General features: G+C 48.7%; 2 long non-coding RNA genes across 2 annotated transcripts; one reads left to right on the top strand and one right to left on the bottom strand.

Moving 5' to 3' along the window:
- Positions 1–238: 238 nt before the first annotated feature.
- LOC107131013 (uncharacterized) lies at positions 239–27,853 on the bottom strand. The gene is made up of 3 exons (XR_001493940.4): positions 27,742–27,853; positions 881–1,358; positions 239–657 (listed from the first exon to the last, which is right to left on the bottom strand). It is a non-coding gene; the product is annotated as an uncharacterized lncRNA (long non-coding RNA).
- On the top strand, positions 319–2,247 carry LOC135965458 (uncharacterized). The gene is made up of 2 exons (XR_010578396.2): positions 319–408; positions 2,000–2,247. It is a non-coding gene; the product is annotated as an uncharacterized lncRNA (long non-coding RNA).

The raw sequence follows: 27,853 nt of genomic DNA, 5'->3' as shown, positions 1-27,853 counted from the left end.
TGGCAGGCCTTACCACCTGCATTGTGTGGTGTTTTGATCTCCCGGAGGGCAGCTTACAATCCCAGACTCTCCAAGCGACAGAGAGGGCCCGTTCTGTCCAAGTCCACATGTCCTCCAATTTACAGATGAGGATGCTGAGGTCTGGAAAGATGAGGTGACTTTCCAGATGGCTCAAAGAGGAGCAATGGAGTGACTGGGGAGGAATGACCAGTTAATCAAGAGGTAGGACTTTTCCACGCTGGTCTCACATCATACATGAATTTAATTTAACTGAGTTAAAGTCTACTTAACTAAACACATTTGCCCCTCACACCCCAAAGGGGAGACGAAGGTGTCTGTTCCAAGCCAAGCCCTCCCGTCGGGTCCCACATGTCTCTGAGTAGGAGCACCTGGTTCCTCCTTCTGCCTGTGAGTGTCCCACCCCCCTGTGTGACCCCTAAACACAAACCTTTACTGTATCTGGAGCTTGACAGGAGAAACAGCGATCTGTCCTAATGCAGGAGGAAAAGCTGGCTGTGCTGAATTTATTGAGAAATGGTGGTTGGCTCCAACATGACGGCTTCCCAAGGAATTTTCAAGGGCATTTTGATTCTCAGTGATTTTCCCCTTACGCACCTGTCCTCTGCATAAGGTGCAATCTCACTGGCTCTCCAGCAACTAGAAAAGAAACAAGAGACCTGATATTTTTAAATCTTTTTACCAAAGTATAAACCACATGCACAAAAATGCACATATTTTAAGGGTACAGCCCAACAAATGGTCACCAAGTGAACACACCCCAATAACCAACCCCCAGAGGTCCCCCTTGTTCCTCCTCCTATTTAATACCCCCTCAAAGGTAACCACTACCCTAACTTATCTCTCCATAGGTTACTCTCACCTATTCTTGTACTTTCGGTATAAATGGCATGTTGTAGGATGCACTCTGCCTGTTGAGCTTCCTTCACACATCATAGTATCTGTGAGGTTCATCCATGTTGTCTTGTGTAGCAGTAGTTTATTTATTCTCCTTCATGTTTGTCATTCCGTGTGTGGCTATACCACAACTCATTTATCCATTTTACTGTTGATGATGTATCCATTAGTTATTGTTGGGGAACAAAGCCTCCCATAGCTTGGTGGCTTAAAACAGCAACCGTTTATTTAGCACATGCTTCCAGAAGTAGATTTGGACAGGCATCAGCCTGGTGGTTCTTCTGTTCTGGGCTGGGCTTGGCTGATCTTGGCTGGGTTTGCTATGTGTCTGCCTTCCACAGCTAGGGCTGGCTAGTCTCAGATGAAGCCAACTCTGAAAATTCATCTGTGCTCCACCCATCACTCATCCTCCAGCAGGTTAGCCTGGACTTTTCACACAGCAACTGCAAGTTCCAAGAGAGCAAAAGGCCTCTTAAAACCTAGGCTTGGTACTGGTGCATGTTGCTTCCACCACACTCTATTGGCCACAGCAAATCACATGACCAACATAGATTCAAGGGAGAAGAAATAGACTCTGCCTTCTAATGGGATGGGCTGCAGAGAACTGTGACTATTATTGCAATCTGCCAAGATAAGCATTTCCAGTTTTCAGCCAAGAGAAATAATTCTACTGAGAACATTCTAGTATATGTCTTCCAATGACCAGAAGGGCATACTTCTAATGGGGATGTTCCTAGGAGTAGAGCTGCTGGGTTAGAGGAAATGCCTTCGTTCTCATATGGGCCCCATAGAGGCCTATTTGTTGGAAAGAACAGAAGCTGCTGTGAGATTTGCTATCTTAAGGAATTACTCCCAAAGGGCATGCACAGATTTTGAAGCCCCTCTCACCCCCAGACAAGCCCCTCCTTCAAGCAAAAACTTCCCTTTCCCCTTCTGTGCCAGGTGGAATATTATCCTCCCAAAATTTATCAACCTGGATCCTCAGAATGTGACTCTATTTGGAAATAGGGTCTCTGCAGCTGTAATCAAGATGAGGTCATACTGGTTAGAGTGGGTCCTTATCTAGTGATTTGTGACTTTATAGGAGATAAGGGAGAGAGATTTGGATACAGAGACACAGACCTTCAAGGAAAAGGCCATGTGACCACGGAGGCAGAGACTGGAGTGATGCATCTAGAAGCCAAGGACCACCAAGGATTGCAGAAACCATGAGAAGCTGAGACAGGCAAGGATTCTCTCCTAGAGCCTTCAGAAAGAGCATAGCCCTGCAGACATCTTGATTTCAGACTTCAAGCCTCCAGAACCATGATCCAATAAATTTCTGTTGTCTCACACCCCTTCCATGTGTGGTACTTTATTATAGCAACCCTGGGAAACCAATACACCCTCCTACCATCCTGTTGTTCTGTCCTCTGGTCCAGAGCGGGAGCAAAGGGCAAGTTTCCCTGTGCCCCTTGTAATTGACCTTTTCATGCCGTTTCGTCCCAAGGGTCACACGCGTACACACGTTACTGAGAAGATTTATCCCAAAGCACGTACAGGGCGCTGGCCCGCGCAAACACTTGCCTGCTGGTTTACAGTGATTTACTCGCAGATTACCCTCTGATGGAGGGGGCCCCAGCCTACGCGCCTCTCTCGTATATCAAAAAGGAAATCCTGAAGACATCCCTATAAACGCAGCAGGGAGGAGAACCTGCCGACGCCGTAAACTTACACGATGTGGTGAAGTCAGATGGGCCATCTGCTTCACTCCCCAATCCAGATGTGCACAGAGGCTCACTTGCGCGACTCCTCACACACTCTGGACACGCCCCTTCTCCCATCTCTTCTCTGCTGCATGGGCAGCAGGGCGGCCCATGAGAGGAGCACATTGGACCAGGGGGCATCAGCTCCTCCTCCTCCGAAGGCATGCAGTGGATCAAAATGATACAGCAGAGCCATGTTCAAACTTTGGCTATTCCTGGGCTACTTCAATGCCTTCTCTGAGTTTCAGCCACCTCGTCTGCTGTGGGGGACTCCAGTGAGAAAGTATCCCGCCTGACACAATCAATGATTTCCCACTTTCACTCTCTTCTGCTAGGTGGTATTATCTGGACTCCTGGTTGCAGGTGACAGAAACCCTGCTCATAGTGGCTTAAGAAACAAGCAAGAATAATAAATCTGTTTTCTTGAATGCCCAAAAACTCTTGAAGCTACAGCTTCAGGTGTGGCTGCATCCAGGCTCTCCACAATACCAACAGGAAGCTGCGTGTCTCTTTCGACTTAATTTTTCTCTCGTTCTACTTTGTTGTCAGGCAGGCTCCCCCATCAGGGTGGCAAGATGCGCCCTCAAGCTTACACTCGGTGGTGTAGCAAACCCAGCGGAAGAGAGGGTCTCTCCAGTAGGCCCTGGACTGAATGAAGAAATGCTGATCAATTAGCAGCAAGATGGCAGGAGGTGGGAATGAATGCCCAGCTTCATCAACTAGGATATTTGTGAGCTGTTAGCCACTGCTTTCACCCTAGCTAATCTTTGTATCCTCTCAAAAGAAAATTTGCTTCTTTGTGAGTCTACCCCTCCTACATACGAGGTGAGGTTCCCCCTGCCCTCTGTGGGGACTGTCTCATCTCTAGACCCTTCCTCTGTCCCCCACCCTGGAGCTGCCCTCTCTGCTGAGATGCCAACACCCATCTTTGACTCATCACAGTCTTCCACGTTGTCTGTTATTTTCTAAGTGTTGTACCCTGGATCCTTCAAAACTCATACTTTTAAGGCTCAAAAGCCAGATTCTAGTGACTTAAAATAAGCTTTTGAAATCCAAAAACCACATACTTGACTCTCTTATCCTCTTGTTATAACATCCATCCCTGAGGCAGAAAATACAGAAACCCTGTGGTTCCTGAACAGAGGAAGGATGGGGGCGGGGAGACATTGGTCAATGTATCAAAGCATCTCTCTGCCTGAAAGACCTCTCCTGAAAGACATGAGCTATTAGGAGCTCTGGCAAGGGCTTTGTCTTATCCTCCTTGCTATCCCTGATGACTGGGCAAAGCAGTAGCTGCCCTGATTCCATAAGACAGAAAGGGGTGACTTACTTAATCCCAGAGCCACAGAGCAGAGGCCCCCGGGAAGCAATCTAAGGAAGGACTTTGAGCCAACAGAACCATGCAGAGATGCAATGGGCTGCTTCACTAGGTGGTGAGCCCCCTGTCACTGGAGGCAGCCAAGCAAAGACAGCTTGGCAGAGACACTTGAGAGAGGATTCAAGTATCAGATAGGTAGTCAGTCACCTGGAATCTGAGCTCGAAGAGAATTGGGCAGTGTCTATTTTTGCTACTCATTTGATCTTCTCCAATGCTTAGCACAATGCACAGGTCATAAAACACTTAAAATACTCTTGGCTAACATTCAGACCCCTTTCTATAATCTCCATTGTCCTGCAAGTCTGATTCCCACCTCCCACTCCAAACCCATTTCCACTCACTCCTCCATTCTCTCCAGCTACCTTGTTCCCTCCTCAGGGCCTTGCTAATGCTCTTCCCCATGCCTGGAATGCTCTTCCTGCAGATCTAGGTACAGCCAGCTTCTTTTCAGTCGTCAAATCTCACGGCAGAGATTATCTTCCCTTCTCAAGGAAAGCTTCCCTGATGACTTGATTTAAAAACTCCTCTCCCACCCTATCCCTCTCTCTGTCATGACCCTGCTTTCTTTTTCTTGGCTGCACTTACCACCATATGAAATGATCCTGTGTTTATTCGGTCTCTCCAACTACAATGGAAGCTCCCCAAAGGATAGGAACTTTTTCCACCCGTTCACTACTGTCTCAGAGCTTAGCCCACTGCCTGGCACATAGTAGATGCTCAATAAGTACTTGCTCAATGAGCTGTACTCGCTGGGATAACACTCAATGCTCTAATAGGTGAGCCCCAAGTTCTCAGCGGCTTAACACCATCATTTTGTTCTCTGCCTCTGAAGGCCACGAAGTGTTTCTCATGAGTGGGCAGCCATCCCAGGGCCCAAGCTACTTCCATTTCATGGCTCTTCCATTCTCTAGGATGCCAGAGTCTCCTCCTTTCAACTGCAGGTGGAGAAAGAGAGAAAGTGGTGGGGGGAGTTGTGGGAGTCGGGGGTGGTTTATGGGCCTGGCCTAAATGTGGCTTATGTCACGTCTGCCTCCATGGACCAGATCTCAATCACACGACCACAGCTAAGAGCAAAGGAGACTGGGAAATGCGGCCTCCTTGTGTGCCAAGAGGAAAGTGGTTGTAGTGAGGAATCCGTCTCTGCCCCCGAGGGAATGGACGAATGAACACGTGGAATGATCTGTCACATACCTTCCAACTCAAGATCTCGTAAAATTCCAAGTCCTGCTGGTCCAGGAAATCTGACGCCCATTGCTGCCTGCCCTGTTTCATCTCCACTGTTGGAATAACTGAAGGCAAAGGCTCAGGGCTGGAAATGCGCAGCCCAAGGGACAGACAGAAAGAGCTGCCAGGGTCTGCTGGCCCCAGATCAAAGCAGCCCGAGAGATCTGGGCTTTCCTGAGAGACACCTGCGTGGAACAGCTCTCACTCCTGCAGAGCAAGGGAGAATTGAATCCATTTGCTCAGGATGACTTCATACTGGGTTCTACCTGGGATACAGCAGATTTGGGAAAATTGGGGGCAGCCCTGGGGTCCCTGAAGGGCCTCCGGTGGAATTTAGCTCCATAGGCATCCGGAAGCATGTATTCAGTCCCTTCCTTGTACTACTTCTTTCTCCAGTGGTGGTTAGCACGTGGAAGTGCTAAGAGCAGTGCCTGGCACACAGTAAGCACTCAATACTCAATAAGCGTTTGCTAACACGAGCCTTTTCACCTTCATAGTGACTCCATGCATTCATTCATCCACCTAACATTTATTGCCCTTCGTTGCCCTTCACTAGGTCCTGGGAACGCAGCAATGAAGAAGAAAGACAGAGTGGGGAGTGATGAAAGACATCAACCTTGCCCTCACAGAGCTCCCGCTCTGGAGGGAGACCAACATTACCTAGGAATGGCTCCAACAGGAGAAAAACTGCACATGGTGTGTGCTGCTTTAGAAGAAGGTGCTGGAGCTCTAGGGAGAGCACCAGGGGGCTTGACCTGGCCTGCGTAGGGGAAGAGTCAGAAAGATGCTCTTTGTCTTACCCTTTCTGATCCTTCACACCCATACCTTGGATCTAATCTGGGGTGCTCCTCCAGCAGATACGTTCTCCCAGACACACCTTTCTCCCTGGTATGTGCCCGGAACCAGCCTGAAGCTAGGGGTCTCCGCCCATGCCAGTACCCACGGCCTGGTCCTTTCCTGCTGTGTGGTTGTAGCCAGGCTGGAATGCAGGAGGACTCAACCCTGGGAGATGCAGGGGCTACAGGTTGTGGGGTAGAAAGTGAGGGTGGGGCTCCATGCTTCCTGAATCTTGATCAAGATGAAGATACCCAGTCCAGGGCCCGGGTGAGGAAGTGTCCAGCGGTCTCTGATGTGTGTCTCCCTGAACACACGTCCTGTGCACGTCCCATGGGGTTGGCTCAGCTGCTGGGAACCCCGGCTTCTCCCAAGGGGCCCACATCCCTAAACCAGGCTCCCTTGAGCCTCTCTCTACATTTGCTGATGCTCTGCAGAACGTCTTGTGCAATTGTTTGAATATTATATTGCCCTTGGTTTCATAAAAGTGTTATCGAAATGAGTGAAGACCCGACACCCGGAAGCGTTTCTCCCCAGAGGAAGAAGGGCTGGTCTCATAAACCCGGTATGTTGGAGACCAAGAAGAAAACTGCACGGCACAGGCCAGAAGTGGCAAATCTTTCACCTTAGTCAGCGACTTATTGGATGAAAAGTCACCCAGATAAATGTTCAACTGGGAAGGAAAAGAGCTAACGAAATGGACACGTACAAAATTCTGGAAGTAGACTATCAATGACCGTGCCTAAACAGTTTACTCAGAGACTTGCTCATCTAGTTTAACCCTCCAGGGATTAAATGCTCACCTCTTTATAACACGGCGGACCAATGCTCCATTTCCACACATTTGAATTTCATAGCGTGCATGCAAATCTGTAATGCATGAAACTGGGTGAGGTGGGGGAGTTGCAGTGTCCTCGGCGGAGCGCCTCCTTGGGGCTTGCACTGGAGCTGCCTGGAGCCCGGGGAGCCCACAGGTTAATGAGCAGGACCAGGACCAGTACCCGGCCACCAGCCCCTGGAAAATCTCCCCCAGGGAGAAGGCCACCAGATCGCAAGACCCCAAGTCCACCCCCAGGAATGCAGGTCAGCCTGCCGCTCCCTCCAGTCTGCATCCAGCCCCGGGAGCAGGTGACGGGGGCATCTGACCCTCCACAGGCCCCCTAGAAACGGGGGGAGGGGACATTAGATGGAGTGCAGCACAGCCCCGTGCGTCCTCCTCAGGAGGCCAAGGGCACCCAGGACGTGGAAATTAAAAAGGAGGAGGGGAGGCCCAGCATATTAACCTCCTTAATCTTTCATTTCTGACACAGATTGTGGTCCCTCATTTCAAAGAATTTCAAGCTAATGTCTGGAGGGCAGAAAAATCTATTTCCCAATACGCGCTGCAACTTTTTCGCCAATCGACTGCCCTTCCTGGTACAATCAGCCGGGCATTGATTTTTTTTTCTTTCTCTCTCTTTTTTTAATGCTAAAGCATCATCCAAAAATCTATCAATATGAACATCTTTGAAGAAAATACCAGAAGGCCCAGGCTGCTTCTTCATTAACCCCAAAGCTGCCAGCCTGAAATCGGGCTCAGGACGGGGCTGCTACTGGAAGACGCAACCTGAGGAACACACTTGTGACACTTCCTGGAATGCTGGGCTCTCTCAGGATGTGTGGATGTCGGCATCTTTTGTCCTTAGGTTAGGACCCTTTACAACTGGGGCCAGTGAGGTTATTTCATTATAAATTAATTAACATTCGATAAGATTTAAAATTCAGTTCTTTGGCCAGGTGCAGTGGCTCATGCCGGTAATCACAGCACTTTGGGAGGCCGAGCTGGGAGTAGGGCTTGAGCTCAGGAGTTCGAGACTAGCCTGGGCAACACATTGAGACACTGTCTCCACAAAAAATTTTTTTTTTTTTTTTTTTTTGAGATGGAGTTTCACTCTTGTTGCTCAGGTTGGAGTGCAATGTCACAATCTCGACTCACTGCAACCTCTGCCTCCCGGGTTCAAGCGATTCTCCTGCCTCAGCCTCCTGAGTAGCTGGGATTACAGGATGTGCCACCACGCCCGGCTAATTTTGTATTTTTAGTGGAGATGAGGTTTCTCCATGTTGGTCAGGCTGGTCTCGAACTCCTGACCTCAGATGATCTACCCGCTTCGGCCTCCCAAAGTGCTGGGATTACAGCTGTGAGCCACCATGTCCAGCCAAATTTTTTTTTTAATTAAAAATATTTTTTTTAAATTAGCCAGGCATGCTGATTTGTGCCTGTAGTCTCAGCTCCTCAGGAGGCTGAGGTGGGAGGATCGCCTGAGCCCAGGAAATTGAGGCTGCAGTGAGCCATGATTGTACCACTGCACTCTAGCCTGGGTGACAGAGCAAGACCCTATCTCAAAAACAAAAAGAATAAAAATAGTAAAATAGGCCGGGCACAGTGGCTCACGCCTATAATCCCAGCACTTTGGGAGGCTGGGGCGGGTGGATCACCTGAGGTCAGGAGTTCGAGACCAGCTTAGCCAACATCGTGAAACACTACCTCTACTAAAAATACAAAATTAGCCGGGCGTGATGGTGCATGCCTGTAATCCCAGCTACTCCAAAGGTTGAAGCAGGAGAATCACTTAGAACCTGGAAGACAGAGGTTGCAGTGAGCTTAGATTGTGCCACTGCACTCCAGCCTGGGCAACAGAGTGAGACTCTCTCTCAAAAAATAATAATAGTAAATAAATAAATAGAATTCCTCAGTCAAATGAGCCAAGTTTCAAATTCTCCATGGCCATGTGTGGCTCATGGCTCCCTCGTTGGACACCACAGGCCTAGAACATCTCCATTATCATAGAAAGTTCTAGAAAATAGGGCTGCCTCAGAACAGGGCTCAGCACACTTTTTCTGTAGAGCCAGCATTCTGAAAATGCTTCATATCTTGATTCCAGTGATGGTTTCATGGGTGTAACATGTAATATTTGTGCTGTATATAAATTGTGTGTGTGTATATATATATATTATTGTGTATCTATATATTTTTTTTACTGTATATGAATTATGCCTCCATGAAAAGAAAAATATATTTAGAACTCTTAGATTGTCTTAGGGAGATACAATGCCTGGAAAGTTTGAATCCTGCGGGATCCCCGAGCACATCCTTACCCCATGAGACCTTAATGGGGTTTCAGAGACCTCCAAAGAGGGAGGATGCTGGGTAGGGGGCTTTCACTCATAACCCCCTTCCCCAGATCAGTCTCCTTTATAAGGGTTATAGGGACTGAGAAAGAGTTTAACAACAACAGCAATGGAAAGGTCAACTCTGTTTCCAGCCTTTAGGAATGTGAGAACTCTTGAAAAAAGTAGGAGGCAGAACCCGTAGGGAGAGGGTACACGATGGGGGTGGAGTGTATGGGAATGAGTGAGCCTGGTGGTCTCGCAACCCTAATGCCCACTTCAGCCAGGTAGGCTCCCATGGTCTGTATTTTGCACATAGGGTTTCTGAGCAATAAGAATTCACTCATGGAAAGCTTCGGCTCCGTTTCAAAAGTTTGCACACCTTTGTCTTGGCTTTTAGCCCAAAACAAGCAGTAAAGTGGACAGTTAAAGGCACACGCCATGGAGCCAGAAGGCCAAGTTCAATCCCAGCCGCAGCTGTGTGACCTTGGGAAAATCTCTTCATTTCTCTGTGCCTCAGTTTTCTCCTCTGTAAAATGGGGATAATAAGACCCAACTCACGGGTTCTTATGAGAATGAGAAGCATTAATGCTTGGAAAGCACACTGAACCAGACTGAGCATCTCCTGTTTGTTTGGGGTCTGTCTAGGATGATGCCCTCATTCATTCCTTCAACAAGCTTGCGTGATGGAGATGCCAGGCCCTGGGAAAGAAGGCAGCCAGACCAAGTCACGACAAACATTCCTCTTTCCCTACCCCCGGGCGCACCTGTCTCTCACCTTCCGGAGACCCCACCTTCAGGTCCTTCCGGCTCCACCAGGCAGGTCCCTGGAGCTCAGCCCAGCAAAGACTGATGGCTTATCAGGACACCCAGGCCACAATCCAGAACTGGCTCTGATCCAGGAGCCACCAGTGTCTGATATCCCCATGTCAAAAAGAGAAGCCACACTGTCCCAGACCTGAACTGGCTGTCCTCAGTGCCCTGTTGCACAGAGCCCAGACTCCCTCTCCAAGAGGCGGGATGCTACTCCCTGACCCTCTACATCTGGCAGAGATCCCATTCTGGGGCACACAGGCAACCTGAGGCTCTGTCCCCAGAGATGTTCACCTGTTCATCCAACCTGGTGGCTTCTTGTCCCGGGAAGCCCTCACTTTCAGTTAGTCACTCACTTGACAACTTTTTATAGGATGAGTACTTTGTGCTAAGCTGAGTCCCCGAGGCTGGAGACACAGGGAACGAGAGACACAGTCTGCCCTCATGTAGTTCACATCTAGTTGAAGAAACAAGCAATTAACAAGTAGAGATCATTTCACCTGGAAATCAGTTCAAAGAAGAAAATAACTCAACAGACTGGAAGCAGGTGTGGTCAGGGAAGGCTTCCTGGAGGAGGTGACAATTACACAGAAACTTGATAGATAAAGGAGCTGGACACAGGCAGATATGGGTGAAGGGCATTTCAGGCAAAGGCATGTGCAAAGGCCAGGAGGTGGGAACAAATGAGAGAGGGGAAAAAGGAGCAGAGTAAGCTAGGAAGCCAGTGGTCAGAGGTGAGAATGGCCAGTGCCCACCAAGCCTCAGCATACCTCTGTCCTGCTGGCTCAGTTGAAACTTTCCCTTGATCTAGAAATATACAACTACCATTGATCACTGACAGAGCCTGGTGGCTACCAGAGCTGCAGGGGTCTAGGTTCAAATCCAGCCTCAACCTCCTCCCGGGGAGTAACCTCAGGCCAGGGCATGACCCTCCTGGGCCTCAGTTTTCTCCTTGGAAAATGGGGGCCTAGTGGGGTTGCTGCAAGGGTCAGGGAAGGCATGTAATGGGCTTAACTCAGTGCCTGGCACGCAGTGAACGATAGGCCGATGTTGGCCAAGCCAGAAAATCCGTCTGCCCTGACGTCAGGCAGGGCCTAATTATAGACGCCCAGAGGTCACTTTCAGCCTCTTGTGACTCAGAGGCAGTGCCAGGCAGCAGACAGTGCAAGAAACAAAGAATCAGGCCAGCTCGACCAATGCAGAGCCACAGGGGAGTGCCTCAGTTTCCCTGTCTATTAATCAGAGATATCAATGGGACCTGCCTCCCATGGCCATGAGAAGACTCCAAGATGGGCCCAGTACCTCATAGGAGCTCTGTCAACCTCCACAGTCCGCAACTGCACGCACAAATGGAAAAATCATTGTAATTTAGATGAATTTTCCCTTGAGGCTTTCTTTCTTTTATTCAACAAATATATGCTGAGCCCTTTGGTGCATCTGGCTCTGTGTTAAATACAATGTGTACAAAAAATGCCTGCGACAGCCACTGAGGGTTTACAGAGCCAATGAAGAGAGTCAGCAAGGTTACAGGGGCATATTTAATGTGCTCAAAGAACAAACTAGAGGTTCCAGAAAGAACCATTCTTCTTCTTTGTTCTTCCACTGGTTTGCTTATTCAGCCTCACAGCAGCCAGGCCTTGTCTCACAGGCCTTGGTGTCTGAAAACTTGCTGGGGCAGGCGGAGAATCCCCTACCCCGTCCCTGCATGTGGAACCCTCTGGTGTGACCCTGGCCTCCAAGAGGACCATGTTCGCCTTGAGATCTGAGTTCAAGGCCTGGGTCTGCTCCTGCCTTGCTGTTAGAACTTGGGCAAGGCATGGAGCCACGCTGTGCCTCAGTTTCCTCACCTGTGCATGACATGAGTGATGGTAATAATGAAAATGCCCTGTTGGGGCTGTTTGGGGGGTTAGATGTGATCACAGGGGCGGAGTGCTCTGTGTCCAGTGCTCCAACGGGGATCACTGCTGTCATTACCCTCTGTCTAGGGCAGGGGCATCCAATTTTTTGGCTCCCTGGGCCACATTAAAAGAAAAAAATTGTCTTGAACCACACATAAAATACACTAACACTAATGACGGCTGATGAGCTAAAAAAAAAAAAAATTGTAAAATATAAAAATAAAAAACTCACAATATTTTAAGAAAGTTTACAATTTTGTGTTGGGCCTCATTCAAAGCCATCCTGGGCTGCATGTGGTATGCAGGCACCAGGTTGGACAAACTTGGTCTAGGGAATGATGCAGCCTCCAGCACCAACATCGCCCCTGGCTCAAGGAAGGGAGACATACCCTGTACACACCCCCAGCTCTAACCCACTCTTGAGTCACTACCCAACTCTTGAGTCATTTCCAGGTCACCCCCTGGAAATGAGTTTTTCTTGGGCCACAGTTTTTCTTGGGCTGCAGTTAATCATGCATAGACTACATTTCCCAGGTTCCTTTGCATCTAGGTAGGGCCATGTGACTAACTCTGACCAATAGACTGTGAGAGAAAGTGATGTGCATAACTTCAGGGCTGAAGTGATTAACAAGCAGGTATGTCTCCTCAGTCTCTCTTTCCCCACCCACCTGCTGAATGGAACAGAGTTCAAAGTAAGTGTTGAAAATGGTAGAGCCGCAAGATAGAAGGAGCCTGAGTGCCTGAGTCACCGCATGGAGGCAGATTGCCCAACCAGAAATGCCAGCAGTGGGTTGTAACATTAGTGAGAAATAAACTTATAATGTGTTAAACCACTGAAGTGACAATTGCATCTGTTACAGCAGGTGGCATTGCCTTCCTTAACTATTACATATACATTATACCTTTTTTCAGTTGTATATGCATTATCTCATTTAACACTCAACAAATTTCTAACACTAATAATGTGAGGTACTGATTTTTGAGGATTTAATCTGGGCCAAGCACTGGGCTAAGTCCTTTGCATACATTTTCTTGTCTTAACCACAATTCTATAAGGTGGGCTTATAGGATTATTATTATAGCCACACTACGGATGAGGAAACTAACACTCAAAAACATTCAGAATCCTACCCAGGGTCATCAGCTAATGAGTAGAAGTGGCTGGACCAGAACCCAGAGTTTACTTTTTTTTTTTTTTGAGACAGTCTCTCTCTGTCATCCAGGCTGGAGTACAGTGGTGTGATCTTGGCTCACTGCAACCTCCACCTCCCGAGTTCAAGTGATTCTCCTGCCTCAGCCTCCCAAGTAGCTGGGACTACAGGTGTGTGCCACCATGCCTGGCTAATTTTTGTATTTTTAGTAGAGATGGAGTTTCACCATGTTGGCCAGGCTGGTCTCGAACTTCTGGCCTCAAGTGATCCACCTGCCTCGGCCTCCCAAACAGTTCACATTCTTAATGACTGCACCCATGGCCTCTCAGAACCCAATAAGTTAGATATTTACCTTGATCTATAAGTGATGACACTGAAGTTCAGAGAAGGTCCACAACTTGGCCATGCTCCTGGAACTAGTAAGTGGCAATGACTGGCTTAGAACCCAGATTTGTCTGGGTCCCAACTAGTGCTCTTGACCTACCCACATTGCTGCCTTGGTTGCCTTTTCCAATGGGCACTAAAGCTTTGACCCTGTTCCCATTCCCCAACATTACGGTGCCATGGCTGTAGGCAAATTTGGCATCCATAGAGCCTGTTATAATGCTAAATAAATTTTTATCTTGGCAGCCTTGACACTTATTAAGCACCTGGGAGGCTATTAGTGCCTTGTGCTGTCCAAAACACTTTAATTACTGTCTAATTAAGGTATCTTTCAACTCTAGGAGAAAAAAAAAAAAAAAACAGGGGAAGATGTTCATGCACACAACTTTTGAATCCTTTGCTGTGCATTTCCCTCCAGCCATCACATCCCCTGGGTGTCATTCAGGAAAGGGAATAAAGAAATAAAGATGGAGGGAAATGGTCTCTAAACAAGGCTTCATTTTCACACAGCAGTCTCATTCTGTGCACTTGATCTGGAGGCAAAATGGACTGAGTGAATGATGATGGACGTACCAGGATGCTGATCACAGTGGTGTTGGTCTCAGGGAAAAATTGCACACATCTGAAAGGCCTGCCAACAGGTCCCAGGTTAAATGAACTGTGGTGCATCCATGCAAAGGAGTACTATGCAGCCATTAAAAAGAAGAACATGGAACCATTTGGGCTGATGCAGACCAATCTACAGAAAAAGGGTTGTGCAGAACAGTGAGCCTCCTGTGAACCCATTTGTGTAAAAACATAAGGACATAGTTGTATTACAATTGTCAACATTTATTGAGGGATTAATATACACTATTTTAGGTAGTCAAATTCATTGCCTTATTTAGCCCTTGTAAGACTCCTATAAGGTAGAAAATATTGTCATTCCCAATTTATAGATGAGGAAACTGAGGCTTAGAAAAATTCAGTAATGAGTGCCCAGGGTCACCTCTTTAGTGAGTGGTAAGGCTGAGATTCAAACTCAGGAAGTCTGAAAGCCACTATTACCCATTAAATGACACTGCTTCCCCAACACACAAAGAGAATGATTGACAGGAGAGTTCCATTTCTTTGAAATGGGGGAGATTTGAAGGTGCAAGGTATATGAGAGACTACTAGGAATTGAGGGGATAGAGTTTTAACAGCCATATGGGGACAGGAGGCAAAGCCTGGAGCCCTCCAAAGGTGGAGTGTTGGAACTGAGACTGCTACCTAAAATCAGTGTCCCCAAAAGGTAATATTCTCAAATAAATAATAAAGTAGGGGAAAATTTGTGTGCAGGCAAAGAACAGCAACAAGGAATTTTGTCTGTCTTGGCTTGGGCTCAGGAAAAAAAAAGCTCCCCTAAGACTGTATGACTATGGACCTGTGATCATACCAATTTGGTGTTTAAATTTGAACTACACGTATAGATGGGAACACTCAAACTGAGAAAAACATAAACCCCAGACCAGGGGTGATGATATTACGGAAAACAAGGCAGAAACAAATGCTGAACCAGACACCCTCAACCATGACATTCAAGATTCCCACAGATAACGCCATGCCTAAGATGAGCTTGCAATTCCAAATTATAAAACCCATGAGAAAGCAAACCACCATGAAAATGCCTGTAAGGTCACATGAGGAACTGCTAGCAGTGGTTGTCTTTGGAAAGTGGTAATGCAGGAATGAAGTAGAGCAAGACTGACTTTTTACTTAATACACAGCTAAGGCAGTTTGAAGTTTCTTAGTGTAATAATGCTTTCTTCTTTCAGTTTTAAAATAAGAGAATCACTTATCGGCCTTTTCAAGTGGCTAAGATCAAGTGTAAAATAAAAACTATTTGAACTGAAAAGAAAGAATGGAAGGAAGGAGGGAGAGAGGAAAGGAGAAAAATTGGCTACAAGCCTCAGCCCCTACCTCCAAGATCACCCTCCTACCTCACCCTACACCAACTATGGGCTGTGGCCACTGAGTTTGGTGATGCTTCACAGGAAAGAGTTGGGATTCTTCCCATTTGCCAAGCATGCTTTCATATATGTTAATCAGCCACTTTGTCTAAAATCCATGATTGGGGTTGGTGCCACTAAATTTCCTCCAACAGAAGGAAGTTCCAATTTTAATTCCTCTTTGGGCACCAATCTATCAACAACCTCATTGTTTCGACCTCTTCAGTATTCTTCAAGTCTCATTACATTTATCCATCCCCTGCCCCCTCCTCTGTCCCGAACACATCTCATGCCAGGCTCAGGACATAGTCCTCCTGCCTCTCGTGCTCACCCCACTAACCCATCCGCCAGGCAGCAGCCAGAGTGAGAGTCCCAAAATGCAAATCGGATTACTGCCCTGCTTAGAATGCTGTGACAAGCTCCCTTTCACTCAGAATAAACTCGGAGACTGGCCAGGCATGGTGGCTCACGCCTGTCATCTCAGCACTTTGGGAGGCCAAGGTAGGTGGATCACTTGAGGTCAGGAGTTCAAGGCAAGCCTGGCCAACATGGTGAAACCTCGTCTCTACTAAAAATACAACAATTAGCTGGGCATGGTCCCCTTGAACCCAGGAGGCAGAGGTTGCAGTGAGCCAAGATCACACCACTGCACTCTGGCCTGGGTGACAGAGCGAGACTCCATCTCAAAAAAATTAAAACTCTGAGATCCTTCCACAGCCGACAAGTGTTGGGGGATGCAGTCTCACTGATGCGTCTCAGGTCATCACCCTCTGCATCTCTGCCCTTTTTGCCCACCCCCTTACTCTGTTCCATTTACACTGGCCTCTCATCAGGCCTCAAATGTACCAGCTCAGGCCACCAAGTCAGCACAGAGAAGACACATCCTCTGTCTGGTCACTTTTCTTGCACAGAGAAACTCTTTTTCATCTTTCACATTCAATCATGATGTCCTTGCCCTTGGACAGCCTCTCTGCACCCACCTAAAGCAGATGCTGAAGATCTCTGTGGTAGACAGAATAATGGCCTCCCAGAGACGTCCATATCCTAATCCCCAGAACCTGTGAATATGTTACCTTACCTGGCAATAGAATTTTACAAATGTGATTAAATTAATGACCTTGAGATTGGGGGTCGGGGGGCAGTGGTTATCTTGGATTATCTTGGTCCTTATAAGAGGAAAGCAGGAGGATTAGAGTAAGAGAAGGTGATATAATGACAGAAACAGAGAGATTGGAAGATGCTACAATGCTAATTTTTAAGATGGAAGAAAGTGTCACAAGCTAAGAATGTGAGTGGCCTGTAAAAGCTAGAAGAGGCAAGGAAATGGATTTTTCTCCCCCTAGAGCCTCTGGATGGAACACAGCCCTGCTAACACCTTGATTTTAGTACTTCTGACCTCCAGCATTGTACAATGGTAAATGTGTGTTGTTTAAAGACACTAAATGGGTGAAAATTTCTTGCAACAGCCACAGGAAACTAATACAGTACCCTACTTGTGTTCGTCATGCCTGACCATCTCTGTATTATCCAGGAAGTCCAAATGCCAGCTCCAGGATTGCATTTCTGTTTTTGTGTTTTGTTTTGTTTTTTGTTTTTTGAGACGGCATCTTGCTCTGTCGCCCAGGCTAGAGTACAATGGTATGATCTCAGCTCACTGCAACCTCCACCTCGCCTCCTGGGTTCAAGTGATTCTCCTGCCTCAGCCTCCTAAGTAACTGGGATTACAGGCATGTACTACCACACCCAGTTAATTTTTGTATTTTTAGCAGAGACGAGGTTTCATCATCTTGGCCAGGCTGATCTCAAACTCCTGACCTCAGGCAAACCTCCTGCCTCAGCCTCCCAAAGTGCTGAGATTACAGGTTTGAGCCACTGCACCTGGCCAGGATTGAGTTTCTGGAACTGCAGAAGGCACACTGGAAGTGCTAGAAACTAATGACTCTGGGAAGATAGTGTATCAATACCTCAGCTCCCTCTCCTCACAGGGTACACACCTCTAAGTATATTCTACATGGTCTCCCTGAGGTCCTACAGTCTTGAACTCCAGTTGCCTATCATGGTAACTGACTCAACCCACACTCCCTGTATTAGCTGCCTCCCTCTCCCTGTCTCACTGCCCCACCCCCCTTCAAGTGCTTCCTGGATTCATTTCTCAAACAAACTACTTGCCTTTGAGTCCTCGCTTCTGAGCAAGTCAAACCAAGACCCTTCAGAAAGGGTTTTATTCTACACTGCACCCAGCACAGCTGTACCTCTGCATCTCCCCAGTGGGAATGGCAGCCCCTCGAGGGCAGGATGGTGTCGGCATGCTGAACACACTGGATAAATATTTGTTGAGTTGCTAACTGAATAATTCAGCTCTTTAAAGAAAACAGAACATCTTCTGGAAGATGCACAGGCACTCATACTACCAACAGGGCTTCCAAATTAGTGGTGGGGGTGGATGTTGCTTTAATGGAGCCCAAATTTCTACCGCGATTAGTGACCTCTATTTACATGCAGAGAAAGCAGGCACCAGAATACTGGCAGAGTTTGTTTTCGTAACTGGATTAAATGCACCCCCGCCGGGCAACCAGCACCCGCAGGTAGAGATCAGGCTTCTTGATCTCTGCAGATAGTCTTCCTGAAGAGCTCCTAGAAAGAGCCTGACTGGCTGGGTGCAGTGGTTCACACCCCTAATCCCAGCACTTTGGGAGGCCGAGGTGGGTGGATCACCTGAGGTCAGGAGTTCGAGACCAGTCTAGCCAACATGGTGAAACCCTGTCTCTACTAAAAATATAAAAATTAGCAAGGTGTGGTGGTGCCCACCTGTAATCCCAGCTACTCAGGAGGCTGAGGCAGAATTGCTTGAACCCAGGAGGCGGAGGTTGCAGTGAGCTGAGATCATGCCATTGCATTGCAGCCTGGGTGACAAGAGCAAGACTCCGCCTCGAAAAAATAAAGTTAAATTAAAAAAGAAAGAGCCTGACCCTGCCACTGGTTCCTCTGACACTCTCAGGGAAGTCTCTTCGAGGAATCAGGTAGTTTTCCACCTTCATGCCTTTGTCTAGGCCATGCCTTCTACCTGGAATTCCTTTTATCTATCTGTAAAACAATGGTTTATCTTTCAAGATTTGCCCCAAGCAGGACCTCTCTGGGGTCTTTCTTTTCCCTTTCTAGGACTGCCCAACCTGAGTCCCCCTTTTCATCTCTGTTGACACTTCAGATATCTTTGATGTCTCTGACACTTCAAGGTGTTGCATCTGGAGCAGGAATCCTGTCTGTTTCTCTCCATGCCCCAATGTCTGGTATACAGTAGGTGTCCAATGCTTGCCGACATATACAGCTTCCTCCTCCTTGGCTCTAAGCCTGAGAAGCTTGGAGGCTCACCCCACGCCCTCACCATACCTGGTCACAACTGGGCTCTCCGAGGCCCAAAGTGAGGTGCCAAGAGGATTCCTAGACTTCTGTAGAAGGAGAAAAGAAGAGATGGGGAGGGAAAGCAAAGAGGCTGGGATGGCTGGACAAGGGACAACGCCCCACCACCAACAACCCACTCCTAGATCCTAGGGTGCCACGTCAGCACTGGGTACCCTCGTCCTATCACCCATCAATACTGCAAAAATCCTGGAAAGAACTCTGTCCATCCTGGCCACAAGATCCTACTGGGAGGCAAATTTCTGAATAAAGAGATGGAGACACGGACCCCAGGTTCTGGATTTGGGGCAGAAGGTCTAAGACTTAGTCCACTGTGTAGCCTCAGACAAGTCCCATGAGCCAAGGTGGAAGAGACCAACAGACAGCTTCCAAATGCCCCTCTCGGCTGTCCCTCCTTGGTAGGTCCTGGCCTGTCTCAACCTTCCCACAGAGCAGCTGTCGCGATTCAATGAGATGTGTTCAATGAGATGTGTTCACCTGCAAAACATCACTCATCCTATCTCCACCCATCTAATGAGCACCTACTGTGTGCCAGGCACTGTGCTAGGCCCCCAGGGTTGGGCAAAAAACAAAACAGACCAGGACCCTTCATTTGTGAGGAAGAGGAAGATGGGGCACAGCAGAGTGGACAGGAGGGGAACAGGAAGAAGAGAAAGAGGTGGGCAGGGCAGTCAGATTGCTGAGTCTGGCAGATTGCTGAGAAGATTGGGTTTGATTCTAAAGACAACAGGCTTTTGGGGGCTGAGACAGGTGGATCACTTGAACCCAGGAGAAGTTCGAGACCAGCCTGGGCAACATGGTGAAACTCCGTCTCTACAAAAAATACAAAAATTAGCCAGGTGTGATGGTGTATGCCTGTAGTCCCAGCTACTCAAGAGGCTAAGGTGGGATAATTACCTGAGCCCAGGGAGGCCGAGGCTGCGGTGTGCTCTGATTGTGCCACTGAACTCCAGCCTGGATGACAGAGTGAGACCCTGTCAAGAAATAAAGGGAAGGGAAGGGAGAGGGAGAGGGAAGGGGAGAGAGAGGAAAGGGAAGGGGAGAGAGAGAGAAGAGAGAAGGGAAGGGAGGGAGGGAAGAAAAAGAAAGAAGGAAAGAAAGAAAGAAAGAAAGAAAGAAAGAAAGAAAGAAAGAAAGAAAGAAAGAAAGAAAGAAAGAAAGAAAGAAAGAAAGAAAGAAAGAAAGAAAGAAAGAAGGGAGGGAGGGAGGGAGGGAGGGAGGGAGGGAAGGAAGGAAGGAAGGAAAGGGGAGGGAGGGAAAGAAGGAAGGAAGGAAAGAAAGAGAGAGAGAGAAAGAAACAAAGAAAGACAGAGAAAGAAAGAAAGAAAAAAGAAAGAAAGAAAGAGAAAGATAGAAAGAAAGAAAGAAAGAAAGAAAGAAAGAAAGAAAGAAAGAAAGAAAGAAAGAAAGAAAGAAAGAAAGAAAGAAAGAAAGAAAGAAAGGAAAGGAAGAAGGAAAGGAAAGGGAAAGGGAAAGAAAGAGGAACGGGGGAAAGAAAGAGAGAGAGACAGAAAACAAGATGCCCAGAGAAAATTTCTAGCACAATAGCAGCCTCCCACAACTTGTGCCCCTCCAAGGTGTCCAAAACAGGTATATCCTTGTTTGGCATCCATGGGTATCTGGCCTTTTCCCCCTAATAACCATGCCTCCCCTTTCTACAGGCAGCTGCTTGCAACCTTTGAATGTTCCTGGCTCAGTCTCAAAAACTAGAATCCTTGGCCGCCCTCTCAAAGGGATTAAATCACTCAAAAACAAAGTTAAACAACTTAGAGATAGTAGCAAGAACCACAACAAGGTGTAACAAAGGATCCGCGGCCATCACACTGAGCCCTTGGTCACTGTCTGGGTAGAAGGCACCCTGTTCTGCCCTGCCCTGGTTCTCTTATATACTCCCAAGGAGAGTTCATGCATTCCAGTAAATGCATCATCTTTCTTTGGGTCAGTTTGGCATTGCACTTCCCTTCTTTCCAGATTATTTCAAGAGGTGATCCTTGCTATTAACCAAACCTGCTCAGTACATGCCATACTGGTATGAAGCCCAGTTGGCCGCAAGGAGTGGGTGATCAAAATTTAGAGGCTGAGGCAGGAGGATCGCTTGAAGCTAGGAATTCAAAACCAACCTGGGCAACATAGCAAGACCCTCTCTCTACAAAAATAAAAAATAGCCAAGTGTGGTGGTGTGTATCTAGTAGTCCTAGCTACTCAGGAGGCTGACATGGGAGAATCTCTTGAGCTCAGGAGTTCGAGGCTTCAGTGAGCTGTGATTGTGCCACTGTACTCCAGCCTGGGTGACAGCTCAAGACTCTGTTTAAAAAAAAAAAAAATTAGCGGCCTCCCAGGGAAGGGTTTCTAGCCATCTGTTGATGACCACTGACTTGGGAATCGTGGGGATTCCTGTTCTTCCTCCATCTGCACCGCCAGACTCAGGCATATGAGTTGCTACCAGGCCACCTTCTCACCAAGAGTTAGAAGATCTGCCCACAGAGCTGGGGAAGAGGTGGAGCTGTCATGAATAGTGAAGATCTGTGCACTCATTCTGGAAGCATCTTATTGACAAACGAGTCAGTGGTGTAGCTACAGCAGGCAGCCTTGTCCATCACATCTCTCCTCTCAGCCAAACTCCTTGGCCTGCCCTCCAGGGCTTTTCATGGACTCGTACCTACTGACTTTGTCTGACTCACATCCTTCCATATCCCAACTTCCCCTCTTTATTCCAGCCCCATCAAACCAGGCAGCAGTCCCTTTTCAGCCTCCGCACCTGTGCACATGCTCGTTCCTTTTTCTGTACTGGGTAAATTCATGTGCAATACCCAGCTAAAATGTCCCTTCCTCCAGGAAGCTCCTCTGGTCCTGAAGTCTGTCTCTCACCTTAATCTGACGTTCTGGGTCCATCTCCCCCATTGGGCTAGAAGGTTCTTGAGGGTGTGAACTTTGTGTTTTACACCTTCACAGTTGGCCAGCACCCGGTACCAGACAGTCCTATGGAGTTACGTCACTTAAGCTTCGGAGCCTCAGCTTCCTCTACTGGATAATGGGATTTCCATGCCAACCTCCTAGCATCGTGGGGAGGAGGGAATGAGCAAGGCCTGTGAAGCTCCACCAGAAGCGGCCCCTCATAGCAGTCCCAGGGCTGGGCAGAACAGTGCCAGCCCCAACCTGGGGGCAGTGAGGATGACGACCAGTATGCATGAGTCCCCCGCCGCAGAGGTGCAGACTGCGGGTCATTCACTCCTTGTGGCTCAAAGCCACCTTCGTCTCCTGTCCTCCCCCTGACCCTGCAGAGGGAACAGTCCCTGCCAGGTTAACACTCACTGACCTCATACCACACCCGTCAAGAGACCAAAAGGAGAACTCGTTTCCCAGCCAGGGGCCAGCTGTCCTCACAGAAGTCACAAGGCTCAGCACAGGTGAAAGCTGAGCCTGAGTCACGGAGGCGCCTGCCTCCTGCCCCCAGCCCTAGCAGGACTCAGACAGAACAGGGTGAGGCTCTCCCAGGTCCCAAAGACCTCCTGGTGCCAGGAGCTTCCCAGATGTCATCTCACATCCCCGCACCAGCCTGGTGAGGGGTGCACCCTTAGCATCCCACTGTACAGATGGGAAAAATGAGGCTGAGTGTTGAATGACGTGCCCAAGGTCTCACAGCTGCTAAGTGGGGGAGCCAGGATTTGAACCCCTGTTCCTAGGACATTCCAGTCCTCTCCACTTCCTGACCTTGGTCAGTTTCTGCTGTGGGTGTTTTCAGCCTGGGAACTCCCTCCCCTCCGCAATATCCACACTCTTTATTCAGGTGTGCAGCTGAGGGGGCCTTTGAGAAACAGCAGGTAACGATACAGGTTCTCACCCAAAGCGCTGGGATGTTGTTGCCTCCGAGGGTCAGAGGGTTGGGAGCCTAGCTCAGCCAGCCCATAACTCACAGCCTGGACACAGGGGGCTTGTGCCAGAAGATCGAGCCCCAGCTGACCCCCCTGCTGTGTGGAGAGGGTCAGGAAGGGGCCCAGATCCACCCTCCCACCTGGCGACTGCATTTATTGAGTGCCTGCTCTAGTCACCACCCAACGAGTGGCTTGCTTTCACTTCCTTGCGTGTGTCCCGCATGACCCCACCTCGCAGTCTTTATGCCCGCAGGCCCTCCCTCATCTACTCAGCAGACATGCATTGAGCCCCTACTGTGTTAGGCACTGAGAAGAGAGCAGGGGACAAGGTGAACACAGTCTCTGCTCTGTTATCACGTGGAGGAAACACAATACACAGCAAAGTGAACCAGTCGCTAAATAAGTCAAGATTGCATGGAGCTGCAGAGGAAATGAACTGAGCACTGTGCATCACGTGGGGGCAGTCAGGAGGGCTCCCTGGAGGAAGAGGCACCTGAGCTGAATGCTTAGAGATGAGAAGGCAAGGGTCTGGAGAAGGAGCATGGATTCGCATTAATGAAACAAGAGAAGCATTTGCACAGTTCCTGTCATACAGTGGGGCTCCCTCAATGTCATTCATGGTGTCTGCCTAATATAACACCATATAACCACACCATCCTTCAGCCACCGAGCGCTTTATAATTTATGTAGTGCAGAGCACTTCACAGTTTCTATCGCGTATTCCCACTCAAGACCTTCCTAGCTCCTCACATCTGCCCTGAGGTGCAGAGATGAGGACACTGAGGTTGAGAGGAAAATGTCACCCAAGGTCATGCAGGCAGATGTCTCCCTCCTCGCCCAGGCCTCCTGCCTCTCTCTACCTGCCTCCCCACCTGCCTTTCCCTAGAAGGCAGCGGCTGGAGGACTCCTGCCTTCACCCCCTCACAAGCCCACCAGCCTCCCGGGAGGGAGGGCGGCTCTGCACCAGCCCATATATAACCCACTCCACGCACCTTCTCCACATTAATAAATGGGGAACAGTGGGGTCATAAATCCTGGGGCTGCCAATGTCCCCGGGACCAGCTCTTTCTCTGGCCACGCACTAGTACTTTTTACAACCCATTAATTAGTCCCTCTAATAAAGTTTGACAAAATGATAACTTGCCCATGAAAAGTGTTGTAATAAATACATTTTCCCTAACTTTTGACCATTCGAGCATGGCCGCCTCATAAACCCTCTGCCACGGTTCACTGCCTTATTGTCTCTCTATATTTCTCCATCACCAAGGAAGTTCAGGGCCTGGGGCCTCATGGACTCAGGACAGGCCTGGGCCTGATTCTGGGAACACAGCATCATCAGGGAGACAGCCACGGGTGGTCCCTCCTCTGCTCAAGACCTGCAGTGGTTCCCACCCCCACAGAATGGCAGTTGCCAGGCTCTAGTCTCTCCTTCCTGAGTCCTGTTCTATCCATGTGGCCCCTGAACAAACATTTTCTGGACATTATGTTTTCTTCAAACTGATTCTCTTAAATAACCTTATTTTGCAAGGAAGCTTTAGATCATCATTATGGAAAACTGGAAACACCATGTAATAATCACTGAAAAGGGGCCAGGCGCGGTGGCTCACACCTGTAATCCCAGCACTTTGGGAGGCCGAGACGGGCGGATCACGAGGTCAGGAGATCGAGACCATCCTGGCTAACACGGTGAAACCCCGTCTCTACTAAAAAATACAAAAAACTAGCCGGGCGAGGTGGCGGGCGCCTGTAGTCCCAGCTACTCGGGAGGCTGAGGCAGGAGAATGGCCGGAACCCGGGAGGTGGAGCTTGCAGTGAGCCGAGATCCGGCCACTGCACTCCAGCCTTGGCGACAGAGCGAGACTCCGTCTCAAAAAAAAAAAATAAATAAATAAAATAAAAAAATACAAAAATACAAAAAAAACCTAGCCGGGCGAGGTAGCGGGCGCCTGTAGTCCCAGCTACTTGGGAGGCTGAGGCAGGAGAATGGCGTAAACCCGGGAGGCAGAGCTTGCAGTGAACTGAGATCGGGCCACTGCCTTCCAGCCTGGGCAACAGAGCGAGACTCCGTCTCAAAATAATAATAATAATAATAATAATAATAATCACTGAAAAGGAAATTAAAATAAACACAATGCAAACAAAAGATGTCACTAGGTCAGGCACGGTGGCTCACGCCTATAATCTCAGCACTTCGGGAGGCCGAGGAGAGCGGATCGCTTGAGCTCAGGAGTTCAAGACCAGCCTGGGCAACATGGCAAAACCCTGTCTCTACAAAAAATACAAAAATTAGCCAGGCCTGGTGTCGTGTGCCTGTAGTCCCAGCTACTTGAATGGCTGAAACAGGAGGATCGCTTGAGCCTGACAGGTCGAGGCTGCAGTGAGCTGTGTTCGCGTCACTGCACTCCAGCCCTGGGTGACAAAGGGAGACCCTGTCTCAAAAATAAAAAATAAAAAAGTCACTAAATCTCAGACAACCATTACTGTTTTTTTCCTGGCACTTCGAGCCCAAGGTCTGTCTTCCCTCTTTTTGTTGTAAAGGAAGTTCAGTGAGGCTAGACAGGCATTAAAGACACATCAGCACCAAGCTGAGACTTTCTTCCCGGTGTAGACAGAAGGTCTGAAAAAGAATTTCAAGAGGAATGACGTCCCTTGGAGAGTCTCTGGGATTGACTCAGCATTAACAATTACATAACGAATGCCCAGGTGTCGTGGATCATGCCTGAAATCCCAGCACTCTGGGAGGTTGAGGCAGTTGGATTGCTTGAGCTCAGGAGTTCAAGACCACCCTGGGCAACATAGCGAGACCCCAGCTCTACAAAAAGTTTAAAAATTAGTCAGGCATGGTGGTGTGTGCCTGTAGTGCCAGCTACTTGGGAGGCTGAGGCAGGAAGATGGCTTGAACCCAGGAGTTTGTGGCTGCAGTGAGCCATGATCATACCACTGCACTCCAGCCTGAGTGACAGAGCAAGACTCTATCTCAAAAAAAAAAAAAAAAAAAATTGTAAATGAAATCATTGTTTCCTTTCTGATCACTTTCCTGATTACTAACAAGAAGAAAACCTCAGTTTGGTGCTGATGGGTCTTTAACGCCTCCCCTTTTGCTAGCTCCCTTTTAAACAAAAACCAAGCAGACCTCAGGCTGAGAGCCCTCAGTGGACGGTAGCGCCTGGCTGGACTTTCACAGATCGCTCTGCTTTGTTTTTGTTGCACTTTTGTTTAAGGTCACCGTCTTTTCAGGGCAAGTGGAACGTGCTTTTCATTTACTCTGGCAGTATAAAGTGTCCTTTTTAAATACGCTCATTTAAGCTGAAAGAATGAGTTGGTTTCATGAAAAGTATCGAATCAATATGAGCATCGGTAGAAGAGAAATTAGGAAAAACGGCAAAGTGGAAAGTGGATGATGGGCTGGAGGGTTCTTTCGGGGCAGTTGGGGGCTCCCAGGTTCACAGACCAATCAACATAAAGAGCAGTCCCTCATTTCACAGTTTGCAAAAGGCTTTTCCAAGCACAGTCTCAGTCAATGCATCCTATGCCCGGTGACCCTGTTTTCCAGGGCCTCACCCACAGCCAAGGCCACGTCTTGTAAGCATCCCAGCTGCCAATCACAGACTATTGCGGGCACTTTATAGACATCGCTGAACCATGCCCTACACCTGGCTTGAGTGGAAGACACAACTCGGACCCCACATGCCAGAAGAGGAAACTGAGGCTCCAAGAGTCACATGGCAGTTTCTTTCCTGCAGCAGTTGTGACAAATTCACACAAATTCATTGGCTGACAACAACAGAAATGCATTCCCTGACAGTCTGGAAACGGAAGCCTGAAATCAAGGCGTCAGCAGGGCCATCCTCCCTCCAAAGCCTCTCAGGGGGATCCTTCCTTGTCTCTTCCAGCTTCCGGTGGCCCCCGGCATTCCTTGGCTGGTGGCTGCATCCTTCCAGTCTCTGCCTCCATTCCCACACGGCCTTCTCTTCTGCGGCCTCCTCCCTCCTTCTCCTTCTCCAAGGACACCAGTCACTGGACTCCGGGCCCTCCCTAATCCCAGTTGATACTGTCTCAAGATCCTTTATTTATTTATATCTGCAAAGATATTTTTTCCAAACAGTGACATTCACAGTTTCTGGGGGACATCTTCTGGGAAGTGGGTGGGGTCACCATTTAACCCACAACAAGCAGTATCAGGATTGATGCTTAGAACGGAGCCTGGTTTCCTTCACTGGACACACAGGCACACAGCGGAGCCTACCTCCCCTGCCCGTACCACCATGGGTTGCCCACCCCGCCTCCTCAGACCCACAAACTCAAGGCACCTGGTGAAACAGCAGGCACCTGGTGTGGCAGGAACCAGGCCTCGCACCGTCTCACGCTCCTGTTTAATTAGGACAGAAGACTGAACTCTGCTCAATGATACCAGCATCAGCCCACTCACCTGCTTAGGGACCCATCTCTTTGAGGAAATTTATAGCCATAATTTAGTAGGTGAATTATGGCTGCTGGCACCTGAGCCATGAGAATTGCCCGGGAACATTAAACCCACCTGCTAACACCCCTTGATGCTGGAACCACCCTCACGGCGCCTGTAAAACAGGGAATGGCAGAGAATGGGGACCCTCCTGGGATCCGCAGGGCCCCCAGGACCGCAGCAGCCTCCTGAGCTGGGGGCAGAGAACTGGGTTTTCCTCCAAGTGCTGCCTCACTGGGTGACCTGTAGTGGGTCCTCGGACCTTTCTGAGTGCCAGTGGCCTGGCGATGCCAAGTGTGGTGTGCTGGCCAGCAGCATCTAGGAGATGGTTAGAACTGCAGACACTCAGCAACCCTCACTGAATCCAGACCTGCACGTTACCAGGTCCCCACTCCAGGGGTGTGTGGCCAGAGTGACGCTTGGGAAGCGCTGGCAGAAGCACAGGATGGAGTATGCCTTGGTCTCTGGGAGGTGCTGTAACAAAACACCACAGAGTGAGTGGCTTATGAGCCACAGGAATTCACTACTCACAGTTCTGGAGGCTGGAAATCCAAAATCAAGGCACATGGGCAGGTTCAGAGTCAGGTGAACGCCCACTTCCTGGTTCCTAGACTGACTTCTCGTCTCACCTGGTGGAACAGGC

This window comes from Macaca fascicularis, chromosome 10 (genome assembly GCF_037993035.2).
Source record: "Macaca fascicularis isolate 582-1 chromosome 10, T2T-MFA8v1.1".
NCBI classification, from domain to species: Eukaryota; Metazoa; Chordata; class Mammalia; order Primates; family Cercopithecidae; genus Macaca; species Macaca fascicularis.
Note: the sequence above shows the minus strand (reverse complement) of the source record. Positions and strands in the feature narration are given on the sequence as shown.